This window comes from Bidens hawaiensis, unplaced genomic scaffold (genome assembly GCF_021521415.1).
Source record: "Bidens hawaiensis isolate Kalapana, Puna unplaced genomic scaffold, B.hawaiensis_p1.1 tig00017761_1, whole genome shotgun sequence".
In the NCBI taxonomy this organism is placed as follows: domain Eukaryota; kingdom Viridiplantae; phylum Streptophyta; class Magnoliopsida; order Asterales; family Asteraceae; genus Bidens; species Bidens hawaiensis.
In genome coordinates this window covers 405,240-431,172 of record NW_027492679.1, presented here as the reverse complement: position 1 = coordinate 431,172, position 25,933 = coordinate 405,240, and the positions used below count along the sequence as shown (strand labels likewise).

The 25,933-nt window shown below is 40.0% G+C and overlaps 1 pseudogene; it reads left to right on the top strand.

The window, feature by feature from the left end:
• The first annotated feature begins 8,842 nt into the window (after positions 1 to 8,842).
• LOC143554566 (bZIP transcription factor 44 pseudogene) lies at positions 8,843 to 10,000 on the top strand (annotated as a pseudogene).
• The last annotated feature ends 15,933 nt before the right edge of the window (positions 10,001 to 25,933 follow it).

The window sequence follows — 25,933 nt, the reverse complement described above, 5'->3', positions numbered from 1 at the left end:
AAATTGGTTCAATTTCTTTGGGTGTTTTTTTATATATAAAAAGACTTTTCCTTTATTTTTTATATATATCAATTCCCATTATGGGTGTTTTTTATATAGAAAAAACTCTCTTTTGTTTTTTTATATAGCAACTTGTTTATTACTTTTTTTGATTGATTTGTATTGGACTTTGAAAATACAACTTAATTGATAAAATTGTCAAAATTACTTATTACATAAATAAAACAATGATTTAGGGGGCTTTTTTTACTTGTCTCGAGCCTTAAAATTTTGATGGGTTCTCAAAGACGACAATCTAGCGGTTTAAATTCTAAGGGGGGGAGGGGTGCTGGATGTGATGGCATCACTCATCACACACCCCACCCAATCAGTTGGTGCCACATCACCAACCCCAAATCCATCACATGTGATGGTTTTTTATTAGGGGTGGTGGTGTGGTGTGATGGTGTGTGATGGATATTTTTTTTAATAAATATAAATAAAAATAAAACAATATTACACTAAATAAAAAATAAAACAAGAATACATTAAATAAAAACAACTAAATTAAAAAAAACCTTTAAAAAAAACCTATGGCCCTTCCCAACCCCACTTGTCGCATATCTCGCGTTTGCGTTGAATTAGGATCGATTTAAGGGGTTCCTCAAGATGATCGTGCGGTTGTAGGATGAAAGTTAGATCGGAGTTTTTTTTTGTTTTCATTCAAATGGGTGATGTACGTCTCTTCACGGTTCATTTTTAAAATATGAGCCTGTTTCTTTCGCTCCTTCGTCTCGACCATTTCCGCCATCTTAGCCGACTTGTATTCGGCGAAGTTTTCGGCCACCGCTTCCTTTCCAAGTCTTGACGGTTCCCCACTTTTCTTGCGATTCGGCCGTGTGAGTGTGGGAGTGTCGATTGTCTTCGGGTTCCTCGTTCAAGTTCATGTTCGGCATGTTGCATGACAAGCCGCCAGTAGACGTCGTGTAGTCCCCGAACTCGGAAGTTTTTGATCTTTTTGAACAAGATCCTTTCTTCCTTGGAGTCGTTGGTCCGTTCAAATCGACCAACGGAATCGGTACCCACTTCGCGTAACGTCTCGCAATCTCCCACGCATCCAATGAGGGAAAATCCTTACATTTGTAAACTAAGACATATTCGCGCAAAGCGTTCTTTATGATATTCGTCTCGCTCGTTCCGCTTTGTGGAGTTCGAGACTACAAAACATTTAGAAAAATATATATATATCAAATTGTAAAAATAAAGTACTAGATCATATAATAAATAAACTAAAATAGTTACCTCTTGGATGTAACAATCATTAAATTTTGACATTTTTCGGTTCAAATCTCCCCACTTGCCAATCAGTTGATCCTTGTTTCGTTCGGTTGCGCCGGGAAGTTGCGAGAAATGGTCTTTAATACGTTTCCATAACGCTTCTTTTCTTTGTTGGTTTGAGTGTTTTTTTTATTCGGAGCAATGTAAATAAGCCTTGGTCAAGGCGACCTCCTCATCGGCCAACCAACGCCGATTACCTCTTTGATGCGGCTCCTCATCAGCGGATTCATCTTCATCCAAAGTTTGCACTTTGTGACGAAAAGCACTTGCAAATTGATGTATAACCTCGTTATCGTCTAGAGGATCAACGGACATTTGAGACGGTTGAGACGGTTGAGATCCAAACGCTTGAAAAGCATTATGTGGATAATTTTGGGTAGAAAAAGGTGGAATATAAGGTCGGTTTTGATACGATTGGTCTTGGGACGGTTGATAATAACGTTGTTGTTGGGAAGGTTGTTGATAGTTTTCCGATGGTTGAAAAGGTTGTGGATAATAAGGTTGTTGTTGGGAAGGTTGGTTTGTGTCGGGTTCGTCTTGTAAGCGAAATCTTGTCGGTTCGCCAAGATTTTGTCGAACCTTTGGTCGGGTTTGGGTTTTCTTTGAACCCGACCCACGTTTCTTAGAACCCTCCATTTGATATGTTAAAAATGGTGTGTAGTAGAAGATTTTGAGTTAGATTTGTGTATGTTTTGAAGATATATTGTAGTTATTTATATAGGTAAAATATGTTTTTTTTTTAATTATTTTCCCAACCCTCAACGGTCATCTCCCCCCCCCCAACGGATATATTTCTTGGTTTTCACCCATCACCACGCGTGATGGCCGCAAATGACCTCCATCAAGCTTGATAGACGAGCGGCGGCGATGTACAAAACGGCATCACTCGTGATGGAGCACCCATCACGCGGTGCCCCGGGTCACCTAAGCGGTGGTGGTGATATTAAGCTCAACACTAAACAAATATCACTTATCATTAAATTCTCATGAATACCCAATAACATGTTGGTTCACGTTTAATAGGTTAAATATAAAAAAAAGGAACAAAATAGTATTATTTAATTAATATGTAGAATGAGATTTATAAGGTTTTTAAGAAAAAAAAAAGCAGAGATAAAAAATATTAATTAATTTTCAGTTAAATTATAGAGATGTGAATGCTCTAAGGAATGTATTTTATAATTAATTAGGGAGGTGCGGTTGTCTCGGGTGAATCCAATTAGGTATCGCGAGTATTCACAGAACATCGTCACCACCCCTTACGGTTGTGGAATCAGTTATCCAAATCGGGTTATAACACCCGAAGAAATGATGAGAGAGAGAGAGAGAGGGAGTGGTGGATGTTGGGCGGGAACACCGCCACTGGGGTTGGATGTTTACCGGGTTCCAGTGGTTTACGATAAGCTGTCGAACGTGAATTAGATGTTTGCTGGGTTTTTACAGGTTGCGTCCCTTCCTCCCTAACCTATTTAAATTTGGAAATAGTAGATTATGTTCAGCCTAACATGTTACATAACGTACATAAAATAGAACATTATTCACTATGTAGTTACCTTTATGTTGAATAAAACCGTAAGAAAACATAAAATATACATTAATTTAGTTAGGCAATTCATTTGAAATTACGAGCCTAACTTTATATAAAGCATTTTGGATTTTCTTTCTTTCTTTTTTTTTTATCCTTTTTTCACGGATTAGACTTCAAAGCATATATGTGAAGCCCCCTCGTGTGGAAATTTTGACTCTTAACCAGATTTGGTGGCTTTTGGCTTGTGATATGATAATGTCTCGTCACTCTCAACCCTCATCTAATTACAAATAATGTTAAAAACAAAACAAAACTACAAAACTATTATTTAACAAATAATTAAACTAAACTCACATAAAATGGAAGTAAAATAGGCCAACTATCATTAATATCTTAGGATTTTAATTAGCAAACAAACTAGGTGGTGGCAGTTGCCCGTTATGGCGGTGAAATTGAATTGAGTCTGAATCGGTGCTACTTGTTACGGTACTAGCACCCGTATAACTAACAATATTAGAATATACTTGATTTTGAATACAACTCCATTTTCTACAAATTCAACACCCGAAGGTCGAGAAAATATTGAACACAGTTACAAAAACCATAAAATGAATATCAATATCGGCTATGATAATACCGATATTTTTCAATCACAATCGGTTTGGTCATCACATTATCAGTATAATACGAACACGTGTATAGCTTACGATACGAAAAAAAAACTATATTTTGATTACAACTCCGTGTTCAACAACATTTATACCATAATGTAGAGTAGAAAAATGAAACACGATCACGTAATCAGATTTCCTTTTTTTGTTAAGGTTAACGACACAAGTTATTAGAGAAAAATCAAAATAAATGATAAATAAATGGGTTAAAGAAGTACGTATCAATATTATAAGATGTGAAAAATAAATCTTAAGATAAAAATTGAGTGTAATAACTATAGCAATGTTAATAATAATAAGACTACAGTAAACTATATAGTACTTGATACGTTTTGAAATTGTGTGGAAACTAAATCGTACGTCTTCATGGTTGCAATGGCCTTTTCGCTTCAAAATTCAAATCTCATACTAATGAATGAAATGTTTTACTATTTGTTGTGATTGTATTTTTGTTATTTTGGTTGCTCGAATTTGTGTGTTTATAAACGTTAGTGCCTTTTTTTTCCTCTTTCATGTTTTTATATATATCTCAGATGCGCCATGTGTTCTATTCTTTCAATTTTGAGCTTATTGTTCTGTTTTCACAAATGTGATGGTCACAATTCAGATTGGTGTAAAGATTTAGTTTTACCCATGTTAAAACTTTCTTGTTAATACGACAAAGATTTAGTTTATGTGTGTTGTTTGCAAAACATCAAAACCAACTTCAGGAGCCACAATTGGAGACGTACTACGCTAATGCTTAAACGTGAGTATCATTTTTTCCCCTCATTGTCATTATAGTAGTCTTATGTAGTAGTCTTATGTAATGCGTTGTGCGTTTAATATGAAACGATCATGTGGACGTCTATGTAGGTTTAGCCATACAATGTTTGAAAACTAGTGGCAAAGGAAACCACATAGCTCCAAAATGTTGAAATTTAAGAAAAAAACAAGCTATTAAGTTTTTCTTTTCTTTTGAACGTAAAAAAAAGGTAGAAAAAAAGGATGTTGTTGCCTTAGTTATTAAGAGTTAGAAATAAAAAGGAAAAAAGAGTTAGGCTGAACAAGGTGGTAAACAATATTAGTAAAATAAGGCACACCAACAGATCAAGCATGCAACCAATCAGCAATCTCATATCATTTAATAAATAAAGTATCAAAATCTGGTTTAACTAAATAACTCAAATTATCGTTGGCATCAACAAACACAAGTACACGACACTAATAACCAAAGGTTCTTTGCCAGTGTGACTCGATCAAGGGCAAATGCATGCGTTATTAAACTCAAACTAATATATGATCAATGACCTGATTATAAAAGCACATATAAAGTATCAAAGTTCAAACAATAAACTCAATAACACCATACAATTAAAGCAATGATATACAAGATTTATACACGACCATTAAGATCCCTGGTTCGAAACCTAACTCAAGGGGTTTCTCTCATAGCGATAAGTTTCCTTCTTAATGGTGTGTTTTAGATTAATCAGGCCTGAAGTGTCAAAATTAATATAAACGATTGTTATTCTATCTTACTAAAACTTAATCAGACACTAAATACCGTTACAAACGTTGTTAAAAAAATAACATGGTAAATTTTGTAAATGATTTTCATTATTACACATAATTTCAAATCAAGCATAGTTTTTTTTTGTTGAACTGTTGGATAGCCTTTACCTCCCTTTCCCTCTCCGCCTCTCACCCACCACCGCCACTGCCTTTAACCCCCCTCCCCCATCTCCACCTCACTACTCCACCTTTATTTTGCCACCGTCATCACCCATTCTCGGTTTTTGCTTATTTGGTCTTCTAGCATTTCATTTTCTAGGCGATTTGTTTTGAATGACATTAGTTTGGAGGTTTCGCTAGTAATGCCCGCCAGGTGTTTGATTAAATGCCAACACCAAATTTTATTTTAATTTCCTTTGTTTCCAAAAACAAAAAAAATTTTAATTTCTTAAGTGATTTATGAGGGCCTGTGGTGGAGAGCCCGGTCCTAGCTCGGGCACGGGGATTTGGCGTTGCCCTTTTAAAAATTTTCATGTTTGCAAAGATGGTATCCTGGGATACAAGGGGTACTCTAGGTTACTCATGCATTTTCAGCGGGATCACTTCAATGTAAAGGAAAGGAGAGATCAGTTAAAGGAGCGTCTTGCTTCGGACTTGGAACTCTACAATGACGTTGTCGAAACCTTGCGCTTGCTTAAGAACTGGTTATGCGGGGAGTGCATGGCCCTGCATGCCTTGAATAGGCCTTGTCTGCACGGAAAAGAAGTTGTTAAATGCACCCCACGTGCAGGAGGCGACTTTGATTTTATTGTGGGGATCCCTCAACCCCGCGATTCGCAGGTGAAACTTGGGAGTGGTCAGTCTGAGACGTTTGTGGTAGATGTCGCTCTCCTTGAGCGCGTCCTCGCCATTCCTATTGCCACTGTCAAGAGTATCCCGCCCGCGTGTCGCATGGCTTTTGCCCAGGCTTTGTCAGGGGGGCTCCGTAAAGTGGTGGATGCCCCGAGGTCTATTGAGGCTTGGGTTAAACTTTTGTTGTTGCCTCGTTGCACGTTACGTGTTGTCAAACCGGCTACTAGGCAAGAACGAAGGTCCGGTAACAGGAAATCGCTTCAATGTAGCTCCATTATGCGGGCTTTGGCTGTTTGGAAAGATGGGGCAGGTTTAGAAGAGTTGGTGCTACCGCTCCTTGAACTTCCAGTGATGTGGGATTGCCAACATAAAGAAGAGGGAGGGGGCAATATCAAGCAGTGCCTCCGGAAGGTAGCGGACGACCATTACACAGCGGCGATCAAAGTCCTGTGTTCATCCGGGGTCGCGCCTGCCGGGGGGGATACTTTGAGAGCATTGATTGATAAACATCCTGTGGTGGACCCCCCGACCATGCCCTCCGTCGTGCCATCGGAACCAGCCTTGCAGGTGGACGGTGATTGTGTGTTGGAATGTATTAAACCTTTCCGAAAGGTACATCTTGTGGGAGGGATGGTTTGCGGGCCCAACATATTTTAGACGCTTTCTGTCGCCAGGGGTCTCCGACCGCCTCCGGGCTCTTAAAGGCCATCACTGATGTTGTCAACTTGTGGCTTGGGGGGCTTTGTCCAAAAGTTCTAGCGGAGTTCATTGCTTCGGCACCGTTGACCCCCCTGTTGAAGCCTGACAATGGAATTAGACCCATCGCAGTGGGGGCCATTTGGAGAAGATTGGTGTCGAAAGTCGCTATGCGTAAAATAGGGAAAAAGGTGGCTGCTTATATAGGGGATTTCCAATTCGGGGTTGGGATCCCTAATGGGGCAGAAGCGGTATTGCATAGTGCTTACAGATTTTTGAGCGCGTTTCATTCTGACGGGTCCCTGGCTATGCTCACTATTGATTTTTCTAACGCCTTCAACGAGGTGGATCGGACGACCCTTCTCAGGGAAGTTAGCTGCATATGTCCATCCATCTTCCCATGGGTCTAGTTTTTATATGCCCGCCCCGCCCGTTTATATGTGAGGGATACTCATATCGGGGCTTTTACTGGGGTGCAGCAAGGGGACCCCCTTGGCCCTCTTCTTTTTGCGTTGGTCCTTCATCCGCTCATCCTTAGGGTGCAGGGGACCTGTTCCTTGCCCTTCCATGTTTGGTATGTAGACGATGGCACTATTATTGGTAAGGCTGAGGAGGTCGCTAGAGCGTTGGGCATTATTCGCTCAGAGGGGGCGTCTTTAGGGCTTAGGCTTAATATTCGAAAAACAGAGGTTTTTTGGCCGTCATGTGATGATTCGAAGAAAGTGTCTGGTTTATTCCCTGGAGAGATTAGCAGGCCTGCGATGGGAGTTAAACTCTTGGGGGGAGCGGTTAGTCGGGATGCAGGGTTTATTCGGTCTTTGGCAACTAAAAGAGCTTTGAGGGCGGTTGAACTTATGAAACGCCTGCCGGACCTGAGGGACCCCCGAAGTGAGCTCCTTTTGTTACGCTCGTGCATGGGGGTTGCTAAGTTAATGTTTGGGCTCCAGACCTGTCAACCTGAACATGTCAAAGAGACTGTGTCCATCTTTGATGCGGGCCTGCGGGGGGCAATTGAAGATATTGTTGTGTGTGGAGGACCGCATTTTGGGGACCTCCAGTGGAGGTTGGCTTCCTTCCCTATGCGTTGCGGAGGCTTAGGAATTTTCTCGGCTGAGGATGTCTCCGCATATGCATCTGTGGATTCCAGGTCTCAGTCGTGGAAATTGCAGGACCACGTCCTGCGAAACGCTGGTGTTATGGGGGTAGATCCTGACTACTCTTTTGCACTTGGTAATATTGGAACAACTCTCCCGAACCTTGATATAGGCGGTTTTACTGATAAGGAGACCGCCCCCAAGAAACCTCAACAAACCTTGGCGAGTGCTCTTTATGGTAAACACGTACATGATTTGGAGGAGAGATTCGATATGACCCCGAGACAAAAGGCAGTTTTAGCTTGTCTCAAGGGGGCTCATGCCCAGGATTTTTTGACTGTTGTGCCCATTGAAGGTCTTGGGCAACGGATGTCAGCAGTTGAATACAGAGCCATCCTTAAATACCGGCTTATGATTCCCCTTTTCCCTCCAGATGAATTATGCCCCATTTGTAAAAAAGCTTGTTTGGATAGATTCGGTGAGCATGCCCTCCACTGTAAGAAATTGCCGGGATTCAAGTATCGTCATGACTGGGTTAGAGATGTGTTATGGGATGTGCTTAGACGTGCCGGGATCTCAGCCAAGAAAGAGGCACCTGTTAATTTTTTGACTGGTCCGTGTGAGGGAAGATCTACCTTGCGTCCTGCGGATGTTCTTGTGTTTGGCTGGGCAGGGGGTAAGCATGCGTGTGTTGACCTCACTGGGGTGTCCCCGTTGGTGGGGCTGAGAGACAGTGGCTTCGTACCGGGACAGGCGGTTTTCGAGAGCGGAGTCTAGGAAGGTTGCTAAGCATGAGACATCGTGTTTGGAGAATCAGCACGTGTTCATTCCATTTGCCTTCGACACTTTTGGATCCCTAACTCCCGAGGCGGTTCGCTTCTTGGAGCGGGTACAGAAGGTGGTCCACAGTGACTCGCAGAGCCCGAGGAACCAATGATTTATATTTAGTAGAATAGGCTTTGCGATTCAAAAGGGGATAGCAGCGCAGCTTGTTGCTCGCTTACCCATTATCCAGATGTAGTTCGGTTTGTGTTATATATAAAAGGATTTACAGTGTTTTTATAAAAATGCTAATATAAGGGTGTGGTTTGGATAAACTAGTAATATTTTGATTCCCCATGTTAGAAAATGTTATTTTTTTCAACTTTAACCGATTCTCAAACATTTATAAATATTAAATATTGCATAAAAATATCAACACAAAAGTACCTTTTTGCAACTTGTCCTGCACCAAAATTCTATAAATCCAACCAACAATTCCTCCATAGCCCCTTCCCCCTCTCTCTCTTCCCACCCAAATAATAATTGCTCTGTTTTTATTGGATTGAATTATTATTATTATTATTATTATTATTAACATTAATGTTCAATCTTTTGTTCTTGATGTTTGAAATACATGTCTCAAATTCTGAGTGAATCCTTTCAGTTTGAGTTTATGATCAATTCCTCGTATTGGCGTCGAACCCGTTTGCTTCAATCGTTTTCAGTCGTCTTTCTCTACTGGTTCTATTACATCACATGATTCATCCTCTGTTTTCAGCTATTATTATTACAAATTGCTCTTAATTACCATACAAATCATGCTTTATTTCTTGTTTTTCTTCAATTTTAGTCTCTAAATCCACAATTTCGTCCTTTTATATTTCATAATTTCTGCTCTGTTTTATGCTCTGTTTTTTACTCTGTTTCTGCAATAATTGCAAATAAGTCTTAATTAGCTATCTGTCTGAATAATAATCAAATTGAATCTTAATTAGCAACTGGGTTCTGCTTATTTTCATCAATTTCACTTTCAAAATCTTCAATTTCATACAGTTTTTCTGTTATTAATAATGGCGGCAACGACATCATCAGGTGGTTCATACCCGCTTCAAAACTCGGGTTCGGATGAAGATCTTCAACGACTAATGGATCAAAGGAAGAGGAAACGAATGGTGTCGAATCGGGAATCGGCAAAGCGATCAAGAATGAGGAAGCAAAAGCACCTAGACGATCTCACGACTCAGCTGAGTCAACTCACTAAGGAGAACAACCAGGTTATGGCTAATATTAGCATAACCATGCAGCATTATACCAATATGGAGGCGGAGAACTCGGTGTTGAGGGCTCGGCTCACCGAGTTGACTCAGCGGTTGGACTCGCTTAACAGGATCGAGGCGTTAATGAGTCAACCCGTCGAGTTCGGTGGGTTTGTGGAGGAACCGTATCAAGGTGGTGGCACTGAGTTGATTGACGAGTTCATGAATAACTCACTGAGTTGTCTTTATGTTAATAAGCCTATTTTGGCTTCTTCAGATATGATTCCGTACTGAAGAGTGGTGTTACATGTTACAATCTAGTCACCGAATAATGATTATATGAGGGTAAAATCGTCATTTTGTATGTCATGAAATGATTTGGTAGAATAAGTAAAATGTTATCTTTTTAATTATAATCTATCAATGAATAAAGCAAATGTTATATCCTTCTGCTTAGTTGATATAAACATTAGTAATTTAATCGTGAGTTTGTGACATATGACATGACATAAACAAACAAATAACATAGACCGCTCGACAGGAACATAAAAGAATATATACATACATGATACATATATCATATTCTTTTCCTAACGCGACCTTGATAAAGTTGTTTTTTAAGTTTTGAGTGTAGATGTGTAATAGTCTACATTCAAAGACATAATAAGACAAATAATAAAGTTGGTTAAAGAAAATGCTTACTTCAAATGTAAAAGATAAATTTCGAATCTTTATAAAAGGATATTAAATTAATGAAAATGTTGTGACTAATATATATAAAATGTATTAAGAGAGCTGAAAACATGTTAGCTGTAAGCCATAAAGATTACGTGTTAGGAAAATATTTGGTGGGCCTTTGATTTTTGGTGGGCCTTTGATTCTTCGGCTTGCTCAATCTAGGTTTGAGTATTAAGTGGAATTTTAATCCAGCGTATTTTTTTATATTAAAAATAGATGAGTTTTTTTTAACTCTATATAAGAGGTTTAACAAAAATATTTACAGCCAATTTCTTCTAATAAATTTATAATTTGTAGTATAATATTAATATTATTAAAAAGGAAAAAAATGAAAGTTTCAAACAGTTTTAGAAAGAATATTTCATCTCATAAAAGGTTGTCTATGCAAAATATGACCCCCTTTTCTTATTGGTGAAAAGAAACTAATTCTAAAAACTAATAATAAAAGACGCTCTCCAATCAAACTTTATAATTGATTGTTTAGTTATAATATTTTATTCTTTTTATTAATTCAATAGGGGTGCAAACTAAACAAGCCACTCGTGATTAAAAGCATGTTTGGGATTGCTTCTTGAAATTGCTTATGGTTTTTTGAAGAGACAAAATATTCAAAATGCCACTCTAAAAGCACCTAAAAGCTCCAATTTGAAGCTTTTAGGTGTTTTTGGAGGGGCATTTTGAACATTTTGTCTTTCCAAAAAGCCATAAGCAATTTTAAGAAGCAATCCCAAACGCCCCCTAACTCTCTATAAACTAAGATTGAATCACGTTTCAAAATTTTCAAGTTCGAGTGTGACTAGACTCATGACAGGGCCGGCCCAAGGGTGAGGCATGGTGGTCGACGGCCACAGGCTCGACACCCCGCTAGGCCCGAAATTTTTTTTTTTTAAATTATATGTATCTTTATGAAAAAAAAGTATGTATAATCAATGTTTCTACACAATTACACAAACATTAGCTTGGTCTAGTGGCAAAAAGGTATGACCTCTAACCAAGAGGTTGTGGGTTCAAATCTTAGTTGAGACATTTTTAAGTTTATTTTTATACAAAAGTTTTTTACACAACTCAAATTATAACCAAGTAAGTCCACTTAAAATTAAAATTTTTAAACTCAACAAAATGTTTCTTTTACTCAAGGCCCAAAAAAAATTTCGCCTTTGGCCCAAAAAAATTTCCGTCTTCTCGGAACCGTCCCTGACTCATGAGTCTAAACTAAACTATTAATTCTAAAATTATAATTATTTTTATTAGTGTACTAGGTATATATTAACATAGTAAATATTAAGAACACTATTTTTTAATAACAACGATTTTTTTAAGTCATCGCACTCTCTAAATTGGAGAGCCCGGTTCCTTCACCATGTCTAGACTATGTTGTCTTAACCAGACTCATGATGGCTTAGGAGTTTGGCTAGGGCATCCACCTAAGAAATCATAACGTCAGTTGTCACTTGACAGTCGTTGTGGCATCACAAGAGCATAATTCTCTAGCGTAACATACGGTGGAATGAAAACTTTAATCCGTATGGAATGACGCGTGCCAACACCGATTGACACATATCCTTATGAAGCGACGTGTGGATGTTGATTAATTAACATGAAGTGTCATGTGCTAGCACATAATAAACGTGTCATCACAAAGACGACACATGTCGAATTCTAGTAACACATCGTGCTTACTCATTAAGTTTCCTAACACCATCAATAGAAGACTATAGAGTTCATTTTCGTTCATCTCAAATTGAATAGTCGAGTTAATTTACCAGCAATAAGAGGTCAATGAACATAATCAAGTGTCAAGGTTATCGACAAGTGATTATCAGAGAATTAAAAATGTATATACGTTCAATCTTTTATACTTTTAAATTTTCTTTACGACGTGAATAAGTCTACCTTTTTACAAATATGTACTCTTTTAAAAATCTGGATATTTATCCATCTTTAAAGAGTCAGACAAGAATTTACATGAGCGTTGGTCTAGATCCTCTAAAACTTTTTTATATAAGGTAGTAATTAAACAGTCATGCTAAAATATGCATGTGTTTTGATCCTTACATATACAAGTTGTAATGTGCACACAAAAAACATACTAGACATAGGGTGAGTAATGGCCCTTGAAGTGGTTTGTGCGTATTTATAGTTCCGGGGAGATGGGATTGATACCCACTGAGTCGTTAAACACTATTGGTGTTGTGTTATAACGAATTATGTCTATAACTTGCCCATATATGAATAATGATGAATGGAAGCACATTAGGCTGGTTGTTGTGATTTGTAAAGGGATTTTTAAACTCAAGTTAAAGTTTCACGTTATATTAAAGACATGCTCTTTTAATATCATGTTATGGTTTAAAGCCTCATCCCTTTATCATTTGGGCCTCACCATGTGTTGAATGTTTTTCATTTAGCGCCCGGTGTTGCCTTGAAGCCACTTCCTTACCTCCCCGACACGGTGCGTTGGGCTTTATAGCCATGCCACACCAACTTTTAAAGCCCTTTTCATGCCCACAACAACTGGCCTTGATGTTTTGTCAACTAAATTAATCATTTATAAACTCATGTTTTAAAGGTCCGTTTCTAAAACAAGCTATGTTTATATATGTGGTTTGTTATGTTTTTGGAATTTAGATATTTTAGAATCTTTTTAAATATTTAAATAAAAAATTGGAGTTACGTTTTTAGCTTTTGTTGTAAAATAATTTTTAAAACTAGTATACACACAATGTTTCGACATAGACATTTTAAAAAGGAAGAAAAAAAGAAAAAGAAAAGGGATAGAAAGTTTCGTGCGGAGAATTACAACCGAAGTGAGAGACAACTCACAAGACCACAAAATTGAAATCAAATCAGTCCCAAAACTCATTTTAAGTGTAGCAATAAAGTAGAACATCAACATCTCCATATCTAATAAGTAACAAGTAACTCAAGCTCAATTTTTCATATATATTCTAAGTAAGCTTGGTCAGTGTTGTAGTAATCACTCGTTGAACGGAGAGTTGTGGACTAGCAATTAATCAGGATTAACTGGGATTATCGACGCTTAGTCGGGAATTTTATAACCATGAACTTGGTACCTTAAACATGCAAATATCCATTATGATAAGGTGACATATCATAACCTAAAAGTTATTATATAGAAGCTTTGTTACATGCTAGTAGTGCTTGAACTTTTTTGAAAGAAGTAGGACAGCATTAAGCTTAACACTGAACTTCAAAAGTTAACTAGATAAAATAACCAAAAGCTACCATAACTTATAAAAGTTTATACTAACTAGAATTATTTGAAAATTAACAAAAACTAAAGTAATCAAGACTCACAAGCTGCAATAATTAAAATAAATGTAGTAACCGTTCGGTATAAAATAAATAAAACACTTTTAATACGATTACAATACAAAGAATGAACAAAAAACACCTATCTAGAAAGCATTAAATTACAGTACAGTTACAATGAAATAAATCAAAGTACAAAGAATCGGGTAGAAGTAGAAGTTGGTGACCGAGGATCGTGTTGAACACGGGGCCCTTAAAACAAATTCCGAGTCTCTCCTCGTTTTGTTTCCCAGGGTACAACGGCCGGAGCAGTATGTACTGCCGGAGTTGACTATGCACCCGAATTGGATCGGTTCTTACTTTCTTAGTTGTGTTGGTAAAGATGAAGAAATGTTTGAGAATTTGCAAGCTCTTCAAGTTGCAAATGGTGTGTCAAACCCCAAGCCTTGTCTTGGTATTTATAGTGGAGCTAGGATCACAGACTCAAAACAAAACAATAAATTGCATTAAACGTCTTTAATGCTTTTTATTATGATTTTGAATTCAATCCATAACTCCCGTCGAAAATAAATTGCATTAAACGTCTTTAATGCTTTTTATTATGATTTTGATTTTCCAACCACTCATCTTTAAGCTTCGATATCTCATTCATCTTAGCTCGGTTTTGGACATGGTTTGACTCGTTATGATGCTCTCACATAAAGGATAATAAACCCGTAAATAATAATTTATAATGCGCAAATATAAATATAATTACTAATGTCCAAAATTAGCAAACTCATCTTTTTGCTAACATTTTTCCAACAATCCCCCACATGAATGGAAATCGATTCGCTCATGCAAGTTTCAAACGATGCAATTCAGCGGTTGAATGTTGCAGGAAAGGTAGGTGTTACCCTTTGAACCCTCCTTTGTGAAGTATACTTAGCCTCCTGGTGGTGTGTAGACACGATGTCTTTGAACATACCCCCGTTAGTGTAGATGACAGTACACTTCACACAACATTGTCCCTGGTTTAGTCAACCCCTCACTGTCGTGTCCTATTATGGTCCTGGAACACTAGCCTGGTTCCGCGAGAGCTCTAGGATTTTTGCCCCAAAATCCATTCGAAGCGACCCTACTTCTCTCTCACGTAGGTGATTCCCGCTCGAATCTTTAAAAGGCATAGGTTATTCTTGATTTCAACAAGTCATTAACCTTTGTTATGCTTATCCTCGTTTCATGTCACTGATCAGAATGGACTAGGACGCACGCATGCGCAACGCCCTTTAAGTTTGGTTTAGGGTACTCCCCCACAGTGACTACCCTTGGTTTCATGATTAAGTTTTCCTATTGAACTTAGATCTTGGGATCTCCAGTCAACTAAGTTAGGTTTCCCTCATGTACCCTTTTTCCATGGGCTTCAGTCCCATTCCTCTTGATGACTTATAAACTAACTCTTTGCTTAAGCCTTTGGTTAACGAGTCCGCAATGTTATCTTTTGACTTCACATAGTCAATTGTGATAACACCCGTTGAGAGTAGTTGTCGTACCCGTTGAGAGTAGTTGTCGAATATGCCTTGATTTGCCATTGTACATTACGCTATGGGCTCTACCAATTGCTGACTGACTGTCACAATGTATGCGGATAGCCGACAAAGGCTGTGGCCATATTGGAATATATTCCATAAATTGACGAAGCCATTCCGCCTTTTCGCCACACTTATCTAAGGCGATAAACTCCGATTCCATCGTGGATCTAGCTATAACTGTTTGCTTAGACGACTTCCAAGAAATAGTCTCACCACCAAGTGTGAACACGTACCCACTTGTTGATTTGGAATCTTTTATATCCGAAATCCAATTCGCATCACTGTATCCTTCGATTACAGCCGGATCACGGTTATAATGGAGTCCATAGTCTCTCGTGTATCTCAAGTATCTTAGCAACCGCGTGATACTTTTCCAATGTTCCTCGCTTGGATTACTAGTGTATCTACTTAGCCGACTCACGGCATAAGCTAGATCGGGTCTAGTACATGTCATAAGATACATTAGACTACCAATTATTCTTGAGTACTCAGGTTGAGCAACCCCCTCGCCTCTATTTTTAAATAGATGGTGGGTTGTATCAATTGGTGTTGACGCGACACGCGTGTCATCCTTATTGAATTTCTCAAGAATCTTGTCCACGTAGTGAGATTGACTCAAAACAAGGCCGTTTTGGGTTCTAGTGATTTGTACCCCAAGAATCACGTCCGCGAGACCCAAGTCTTTCATGTCAAACCTCGCTTTCAACATGTCTTTTGTTGATCTGATCATGTTATCATTACTCCCAATGATAAGCATATCGTCTACATAAAGACATAATATCACATATCCTCCCGGCGTCTCTTTTACATAGACACATTTGTCACACTCATTTATTTTGAAACCATTGTCAAGCATGACATGATCAAACTTTAAGTGCCATTGTTTTGGAGCTTGCTTCAAACCATATAAGGACTTGACAAGTTTACATACCTTGCCCTCTTTTCATGGGGCAGAGAAACCCTCGGGCTGCTCCATGTAAATCTCTTCATCTAAATCACCATTTAGAAATGCGGTTTTTACATCCATTTGGTGAACTTCCAAATTGCGTAAAGCCGCAATAGCAAGAACCAATCTTATGGAAGTTATTCGCGTGACAGGCGAGTAAGTGTCAAAGTAATCTAGACCCTCCTTTTATCTATACCCTTTGATTACTAATCTTGCCTTGTACTTATCAATACTTCCATCAGCTTTCATCTTCCTTTTGAATATCCAACGATATCCAAGTGGTTTACAACCCGGCGGAAGATCTACTAACTCCCAAGTATGATTTTGCAATATAGAATCTATCTCGTTCTTAATTGCTTCTTTCCATTGAGGTGCTTCCGAGGATGTTACCGCCTCGCGGTAGGTATTGGGCTCACCCTCCACCATATAGCTCATGAAATCCGAACCGAAATACTTTTCAATCCTTGGTCGTTTACTTCGTCTAAGCTCACCCTCGTTTTCCTCGGGTTGTTCATGTCTATCAAGAACCATATCATCAAACGCTCTTGATGTACTTGCTTCATCAACCGATTTTAATGAAGTTGGGTGTGTTTGTCTTAAACAAGGAAACACACTTTCAAAGAAGTCAGCGGTCCTCCATTCCATGATAGTGCCTTCATGTACATTGGGATTCTTGGACTCATATACAATAAACCGATGCACATTACTATGTTGTGCATATCCAATGAATATGCAATCCACAGTTTTGGGTCCTATTGTTAATGCCTTTGGTGATGGAACTGTCACCTTGGCTAGGCACCCCCACACTTTCAAGAATTTATATGATGGTTTCTTACCCATCCATAACTCATACGGAGTCTCGCTTATTTTCTTGCGGGGTATCATATTTAAGACATAGTTGGCCGAGAGAATAGCCCCCCCCATGTCATATCTCACTCCCGAGCTAATCAACATGGCGTTCATCATCTCTTTCAAAGTGAGATTCTTACGTTCAGCAACGCCATTTGATTTTGGAGAATATGGTAGGGTTCGCTCATGTATTATGCCACTTTGCGCACATAATTCCGCGAAAGGTGAAACATATTCACCGCCCCTATTGTTGGTACATAAATGTCAGTAGTTCATAGTCTAGCGTTTGTAATCGAGTCTGTAATGTAATTATGTTTAAGTTTATGTTTATGTAAGTAAGCGAAGTTGTCAACAAGTTCGCTTAGGCGAACTTGTTGAACAAGCGAAGTTGTCGACAAGTTCGCCTAGGCGAACTTGTTCAACGAGCGAAGTTACTGACAACTTCGCCTGAGGCGAAGTTGTCGTGTATTTATATAACCTACGGGTTTACGGTTTAAGTGTTAGTGTTTTGGTTAATCACGTGTAATTCAGCAAGTCGATAGACGAGAGATAGAGTCTGTAATAGACGTGTTTCAAGTTATATTATATAACGTGTTCGTTTGTATCGCGTGTGATTGTTTTACGTATTCTACGCTCGTAACTACCTACGCAGGGATTCCGCACCTACGTAGATAGCGATATCCCGTGTAAGATCCGTCCGGGAACCTACAATTGGTATCAGAGCTTTGGCTCGATTGTGTGGTTCGGGATTTCACGCGGGTGTAGAAAACTTCTCGTTTGACCTACTCGCGGGACGCGTTTTCGTTGATATTGTGTTATACTCACCTTATACAGTCATATTCAAGCCGTTACACCGACCGGAAACTGCTAAATCGTCGAAAACAGATCTGAATATTTTCAGTGTTCTTCGGGCGAAGTTGTTGTTCTTCAGGCGAAGTTGCCGACGCTGGAAGTAGGGTTTCGGCGAAGATATAAGGTTGAGCGAAGTTATCCACAACTTCGCCTACCTCATAAGTTCGCCTAAGCGAAGTTATCCTCAACTTCGCTTACCTCCTAAGTTCGCTTACCTTAAGCGAAGTTATTCTCAACTTCGCCAAGTCACGCGAATTTAAGGATTTTCCAGCGAAGTTAACACTTAAGCGAAGTTATCCTTAACTTCGCCTATAGTACTGTTTGGAAGAATTTTTGTTTTTTTTTTTCGGGTTTTTCTTGTTTTCGAGAAGATGTCGCCGATTAATATCTCAGAGTTAGTCAAAATGGAAGTTGAAGCGGGGTCGGCTACTAAGGCCCCAAGGTTGATGAAAGGAACCGACTTTGTGGCGTGGAAGGATAGGTTCATTCAGTATATTAAATACCAGGATGCAAAGATGTGGGTGTGCATCCAGGATGGATATATTCCACCGACAATGGAATACGAAGGTCGGGATGTGGTAAAGAAGTACAGCAAGATGAAGGAAGAAGAGAAAAAGATGTATGAGGCCGAGAGCAAGGCCCATGCTGCAATTACTATGGCTCTTCCTCAAGAGATTCTCCATACATTCAGGAAGTACACTTCTGCACGAGAGCTTTGGGATGCTCTTGAGAATAGATTCGAAGGGAACGTGGGTATTCGTGCCTCGAAGATTAAGCTATTAAAGACCCAGTTCTCTGTCTTCAAGTATTTGAAGAACGAATCGCTCGATGATATTATCACCCGATATTATCATCTAATGACAGAGCTGAACAACTATTCTATTGCTTACAGAGAGGAGGAAATAGTTGAGAAGCTTCTCGATGCTCTCCCACCGAAGTGGGAAATGTACACTGTTCTAATGAGGGAAGACAAAGAATTTCCTGATTATGACTTGGAGACAGCAGTAAACAAGCTCAGAACCTTTGAGCTTAATATGGTTCGTAAAGAGACACCAACGGATCAGGTTCAAGACCCTGGTATGTATGGTGCCAAAGTTATCTCAGGCTCAAGTTCGAAGTCTGAATCTGCTGCTTACTACTCCAAAGGAGAGTCAGGTTCTAACTCTTCTCATGAAGGAAATGTGTCAGTAAACATGAACGGTGATGTTTGCTTTGTTGCTGGAGGATCAAGTGCTTCGAAACCTCAAGCATCCAAGAGTAGTTTCTCTCCCAGTGCTTCAAGCAATAACTACTCTAAGATGCCAATGAGTGTCAAATCTGCTGAAGAGCAGTTTGCACTCTATGCATCCTTTATTGCTTCTTACGAGAACTACATACAAGGGAAGATTGTGGACCCTGCTGCTTTGGAAGAAGACTATGACCAGATCGATCCTGATGATCTGGAGGAGATGGATCTGCAGTGGCAGATGGCTATGATAGTCAGAAGAGTGAAGCGTTTCATGAAGAAGACTGGCAGAAAGTTCGTAGGTGGAAAGCCAGGATTTGATAAGTCAAGGGTGAGGTGTTACAATTGTCAACAAAATGGACACTTTGCAAAGGAGTGCACTAATGCACGTGTAGAACGTAGTCAGGGGAGGACTACACAGCAAAGTGGAAATAACAATAGGAATAATGCCATGATGTCTGATGCTGGTGAATACAACTAAAACATCTTCTCTGGAGAACTCTTTGAGCAGGTACACATGGCGAAGGTTGCAGCTGAAGAATGTATGAAAGCTGCTGAAAATGAAAAAGCTTTCATGGCTGATGACCAGAACTCCGAGGTATATACTAAACCTATCTGTACTAAATGTGAGAACTTGACTGAACAGCTTGCTACAATTACTGATCAGTATGTTAAGTTGGATGCCGAATTTAAAACCTTGAAAGAAGATCATCACTTCACAAAGACAAGAGAAAATAATTATAAAATAAAAATTAAAGCTTGTGAAAAAGACGTTAAAAGTTTGAAAACAAAATTAGCTGAGAAAATTGATGTGATCGATCTAAGCTACGAGGTTTTAGAAGAGAAAACCAAGTTAATCGCTGAGAAAGAAAAACAGATTGCTGATCACCAGGTAAAAGTGGTGGAACTAAATAGGAAACTGGAGCAATTCCGGAATTCCTCTGCTATTCTTGATCACCTCGTTAGTGATCAAGGTTCCTCACCTAAGAGGGGAGGAATTGGTTACCATGAGGTTCCACCACCTTATAACCATAATTATACTTTCAATCCTAGTGTTCATGAATCTGTTAATTTTGTAGCTGATCAGACAGGTCCTGCTAAGGAAACTGGTAAAGTACCGGAAGTTAGTAAAGGCGAAACAAGTTCGCCTGTCTCAAAAGTTAAAATTTCTATTTCAAGTCCAGTCTCATCTGATTCGGATAAGTCATCCAAGTCGGGTAAGACAAAAGAGAAGGAAGTATTACCCACTAGTGGAGAAAAAGTTAAATCAACTAAAAGGAGTACTCCACTCAACCCATATGTCCCACCTTATGTGAGACGTACGGTTGGTAATACTGCCTCCACATCTAAAACATCTGCTGAAAAGAAAGCTGATCATATGTGTTGTTTTAGATGTAATCAAACAGGGCACCGTGTTGCTGATTGCCCTCTGAAGCAGCGTTTCAGAGAGGTGAGGCCCTCGAAAACTGAGACTAAGGTTTTTGGTAATCGTTTAAATGTTAAAAATGAAAACCATTCAAATTTGAGAGATAATACAGGTTTTCAAAGAAACACATCTCGTTTTTACACTACTAATAACCAAACCAAATGCTATAATTCTTTTGATTCTCTTAATGTACGTCGGTTTGGTTGGCCTCACTATCAGTCTCCAAGGAGGTATCCTGTTAGGACTCGTGGAAATTTTTCTAATGCTAACTTTGGTCAGCCAAGGTGTGTGAGTTCTGTTAAGAAGGTTAATCGACCCAAGACCAAGAGGTCTTGGGTCCCCAAATTTTAATAATCTCTTTTGTTTGTGCAGGAACAGTTGAACAGGGCTTCCAATAATCTTTGGGTTGTGGACAGCGGCTGTTCCCGGCACATGACTGGTAACAAGGATTTGTTACAAGATTTAAAACCTGTTCAAGGATCGAGAGTCAGTTTTGCCGGTGAGAGTGGAGGCAAAATAACAGGAAGGGGTACGGTAACTAACGGGAAGATGACGTTAGAATGTGAACTTTGTTGAAGAACTGAAGCACAATCTGCTGAGTGTTGCGGTATCTCAAAGGCAAGCCGAAGCTAGGGTTGTGGTACCCGAAGGGAGGAGACGTGGAACTGGTTGCTTATACAGATTCTGATTATGGAGGGTGCAATCAGAGTCGGAAGTCGACAACAGGAGGATGTCAGTTTCTCGGTGGAAGATTAGTTTCCTGGCAGTGCAAGAAACAGACATCAGTCGCAATCTCAACGTGCGAAGCTGAATATATGGCAGCATTCAACTGCTGCTCTCAGGTTTTGTGGATTCAGCAACAATTGCGCGACTATGGTCTGAATTTCTTACTCACTCCTATTTTTATTGATAACACTGCTGCCATCTCAGTAATTAACAATCCCGTGAAACATAGTAAAACTAAACATATTGACATTCGCTATCATTTCATACGGGATTGTGCTGAGAAGAAACTGATTAAGGTCGAAAAGGTCGATACACTAGAAAATTTCGCTGATTTATTTACAAAAGCGTTTGATAAATCCAGATTTCAAAACCTAATTGAGCTGAACGGGATGATCAATCCCGAGTAACCATGTTTTTTTTAGTTAAAAAAAAAAATTATTATTAGTACTTATGAGTTATTGTAACCTTCGAGAGTTCGAGACTTCTCAATCATTGAGTAAGAAAGAGTACGGGAAGCAGACAAAGAATACTTACAAGTTAATCAGACACTATGGGTCGAAGTCAATTCGGGGTGACTTGGGGAAAGCCAAATACGCTTTGAGGATAGATAGGAGGCATCAATATTTCTGAGTTGTTGCCCACTTAAATTTTGAGGCTTAATCGAACCTAACTCGTATCACAGAAACGATGAAAACCACTTTAAGTTATACCTGCTTACAACCTGTCTCTATATGTCATAATACAGCTAAACACGGATCTATGTGACAGTCACGTAGTTAGTATGATTCCTGTTCGGATCTTTTCTAAAACGTAGCAGTCCCTATCGAGACTGAAATTTGATCCCTTATACTTTAAATTTTTTAAGTTTTTGTACTTAGATAGTTTTATGATCTTTTATCTGGTTACTTAGAATTGATCATATTGTTTATTTTTTAAAAGGGAAGTTTTAAAGAGTTAATTCAAATTGTTCAAAATTATAAGGTTTGGTTATGAAAATATAGGCGAAGTTGTTGAATCAGGCGAATTTGTGGATAACTTCGCCTAGGCGAAGTTATCCGTAACTTCGCCTGACCAACTCTGACCCTATATAAGGATTTCAAACAGTAAAATATTCATTATTTCAAAATATCAGCGAAGTTGTTCCGAGAAACCCGGCGAACTTAACTATTTTCCGGCGAACTTGATTCGTTTCCGATTTCGATCCTTTTTCTCAGTTTCGTTCAATAGATTCAAGGTGTGTGTTATCGATTAACCGTATATCCAAAGACAGTGATGCTTTTCATAGGTCGTTTTGAACGGTTTCGTGACCTCGGTCCGGTGACCTTTCAAAACCGAGATTTACAAAGTTGTATTACGTGTTCATGGACGATCTTTTCATCTAACCATCCGTAATATCATGTGTTAGAGTCTCTTGGATCGTCAAACTTTGCCGAATCATCGGATTCCGGCTGTTAGAATCCTAACAGTCGCCTATTCTAATGCAGGCGAAGTTAGGGTTTAGGCGAAGTTATCCGCAACTTCGCCTGGGGCTTAATTTCGCCTGAGGCGAAGTTATCCGCAACTTCGCCTGAGACTTAATTTCGCCTAACCCTTATCTTCGCCTGAGGCGATGTTGTGAAGAGGCGAAGTTATCACTAACTTCGCCCAGACCATTTTACTTAAAATTAATTAGACGAACTTAAAGATGAAGCGAAGTTGTTCCCAACTTCGCCTCACCTTTAACTTCGCCTATACAGGTTTGATCACAACTTCGCTCCTGGTAATCAAGCGAACTTGTGTACAACTTAAACGTTTATCTAACTTGGTTCGTTTAGTGCAGATATGGCTGCTGCAGGAGGTGCAGGTGATGACGGTGATGATCACAGACAATTCTTCCCAGCTCATAACCAGTTCATAACACTTGACCCAGATGCAAAGGGCGTGGAGGACTATAGGGAGATAATTACTTTTCTTCTGCGCTCAAGGATATATCATGCAATAACCACTACCCTGCCCATTTCCCTACCGAATATTGAAGACTTTTGGTAGACGGTAGAGTACGATTGCCGGGTTGAGCCCCCGGTTATGCGAGCCACCGTAAACGGTCAAGTTGTTCAGTTTTCTTCTGAACAAATACGGGTGGCGTTGCAGTTTGGTGAAGAGACGAGGGATGACCCAACGGAGTTTGTTGCGCCATTCCGTGATGGGGCGTTCCTCAGGATGGGGTATTCTGGTCTCTTAGGGGATACTCAACGGAGGAAGGGATTCCTTTTAGATCAGTGGCGCTTCCTTATGCACGTCATGATCGTATGTATATCAGGACGGAAGGCAGGCACTGATGGTATGGGTGCGACAATGCAGTCTGCTATGACTGCGTTGACTTATAATAAAAGATATTCTTTCAGCCAGATGATCTTTTACGAAATCGATAGGCAACGAAGGGCTGTGGCGCGTGAGCGGTTTACAATGTATCCACGATTCCTACAGATGATTTTCAATCATGTGACTCCGACGCTGCCTCAACGATGCCCTATTCGATACGTGGAAAGTGTGACAAAACGTATCTTTGCACAGTGTCGCACTTCCAGCGCACGAAGCAAGCCTGAGCTGCGTCCCCGGCATACTCCGCTCTTTGGGTACCTTATAAACCCGGAGTATGTGCCTGCGGCAGGGGACGAGTTCAGAGACCCAAGACCACAACAGGCGGCAGCACCCCAGGCTGTATCAGCTGCGCCTGCTGTATCTGCTGCTGTGTCAGCTGCAGAGATTGACCTTGATGCCATGTTGGGAGGCCATGGAATGTTTGATATGGACCGAGTTGATCCACAAGAGAATATTCAAGTCTCGGGTCCACAAGCTGATTTTGATGATGTGATGGAAGAGGCTAGAAGGATGATGGTAACGCATGAGAGAACGGTTGGTAAACAAAAGAGAACTGTTGACGACGACGACGACGACGAGGAAGATGATGAAGAAGAAGCTGTGCAGCTGGTGAGAAAGCGTTCACGAAGGGAAAGGACAGGTATGGGTGTAGGAGCTGGAGAGACTTCACGGTTGGTACGTTTTGCTCCACCTGCCCTGTCTGGTATGTCCTTTGTTCCTACCTCTGTTCAGGTATCGAGTACAAGCGCTACGGTTGTTCCCGTAGTGGCTACATCGTCGGCTGACATTCCATTGATCACGGCCGTCCAGACGTCGACTCCAGCAATTGTGTCTCTACCACCTCAAACGCTTACTCCATCGGTGGTAGTAGCACGATTTGTCGAGTCTACGGTCACCACTACTGCAGGGTTATCGGGTACGGTACCACCTGCGGTCACGCCCACTTCAGACTCGGAACGAATAGCTTCACTAGAGCGGATTGTAGCTGAGCAGTCCAAGACTATTCAAAGCCTAGTGGAAGCAAATCAACTGCAGGCATCCCTCCTGGCTGAGCACGGGAAAATTATAGATGCCTTGAAGGTGTTCTTGGCATCTCAGGGGGAGATGAGCTGTAGAGGAGATGAGCTGAGGACCAAAAGAAGAGAAGACCGAGACGATGATCCCAATGCATCGAAAGATGCAGGTGGTGAGTTGCCAAGAACTACTATAGCTCTTGGGGCTTCCACAGCTGAGGGGGAGTCTGCAGCTGGTGATGATGTGGTTGCTGTTGGTGATGATGTGGATGTGGTTGAAGATGTTGAGATTGTTGATGAAATGATTGATGCGCTGAAAGAGATAGACGATATGTTAGAGGATGATGAGTTGATAAATGAAGATGATGTTCTGCCAATCGATGAGATCGAAAAGATTGGTGCAGAAATTGTGGTTGAGAATGTGATAGAAGAAGGAGAGATTGTTGAAGAAAATGTAGAGCATGAGATCCCTGTGGTTGAACAGTCGACTATATGTGACGATGCTGTGGTTGACAACACTGAGTGGGAAGATCAGCCAAACTGGAAGGATGGCTGCGCTCAGTGGTTTGTAAAGACGAAGAAGCCAGCAGTACCGACGATGTTCAAAAAGTCGTATAATATAAAGGGATATGCAGAATCAAAGAAGGGAATCATATGCTGGTTGTACGATGAAGAGTTGAAACTATTTGTGATCAAACGTTACGACGGCATTCAGTACTTCAAGAAGATGTTAAGATCCATGAATACCTTACCGGAGTGTGAGGTGAAAGACTTAGCAAGACTGGGGCTGATAAACAGAAGCGATGATAACATGGCGAGAGTAATTGGGAAAATTGTTTGGAAGGAGGCCATTAAAGATAAAAAGTTTGAACTTCTGAAGCCTCAGAAAGGGAAGTTAGTAGAAGACAAAGATTGAGGGATGAGGGCAGACGGCAAACCATGGATGGTTATGAAGTATAAACCAGTCCGTCATTTAAAAGAAGTGCCGATGAAGGTGATGCCCAAGAACGTCTTGAAAGACTTGAAGTGGTGGTACGTGGATTGTGAAACTGCTGAAGCGGTCATGGAGGATGAAGATGAGCAAGAGATCATGAGAGTGTATGATCCTATGCACTTAGTCAATCTGTCTCAAGCTGACTTGCAGGTACTACATGCTAAGAAGATTTTCTACATTCCTGCTTGGAAAGAGGAAGCTAAGAAGTACCAGAAGTTGGTTTCTGTATGTGTTAGACAGGGAGTGCATGCTTGAAGAGATGAAGAGAGAAGACGAGAGATTACAAGAC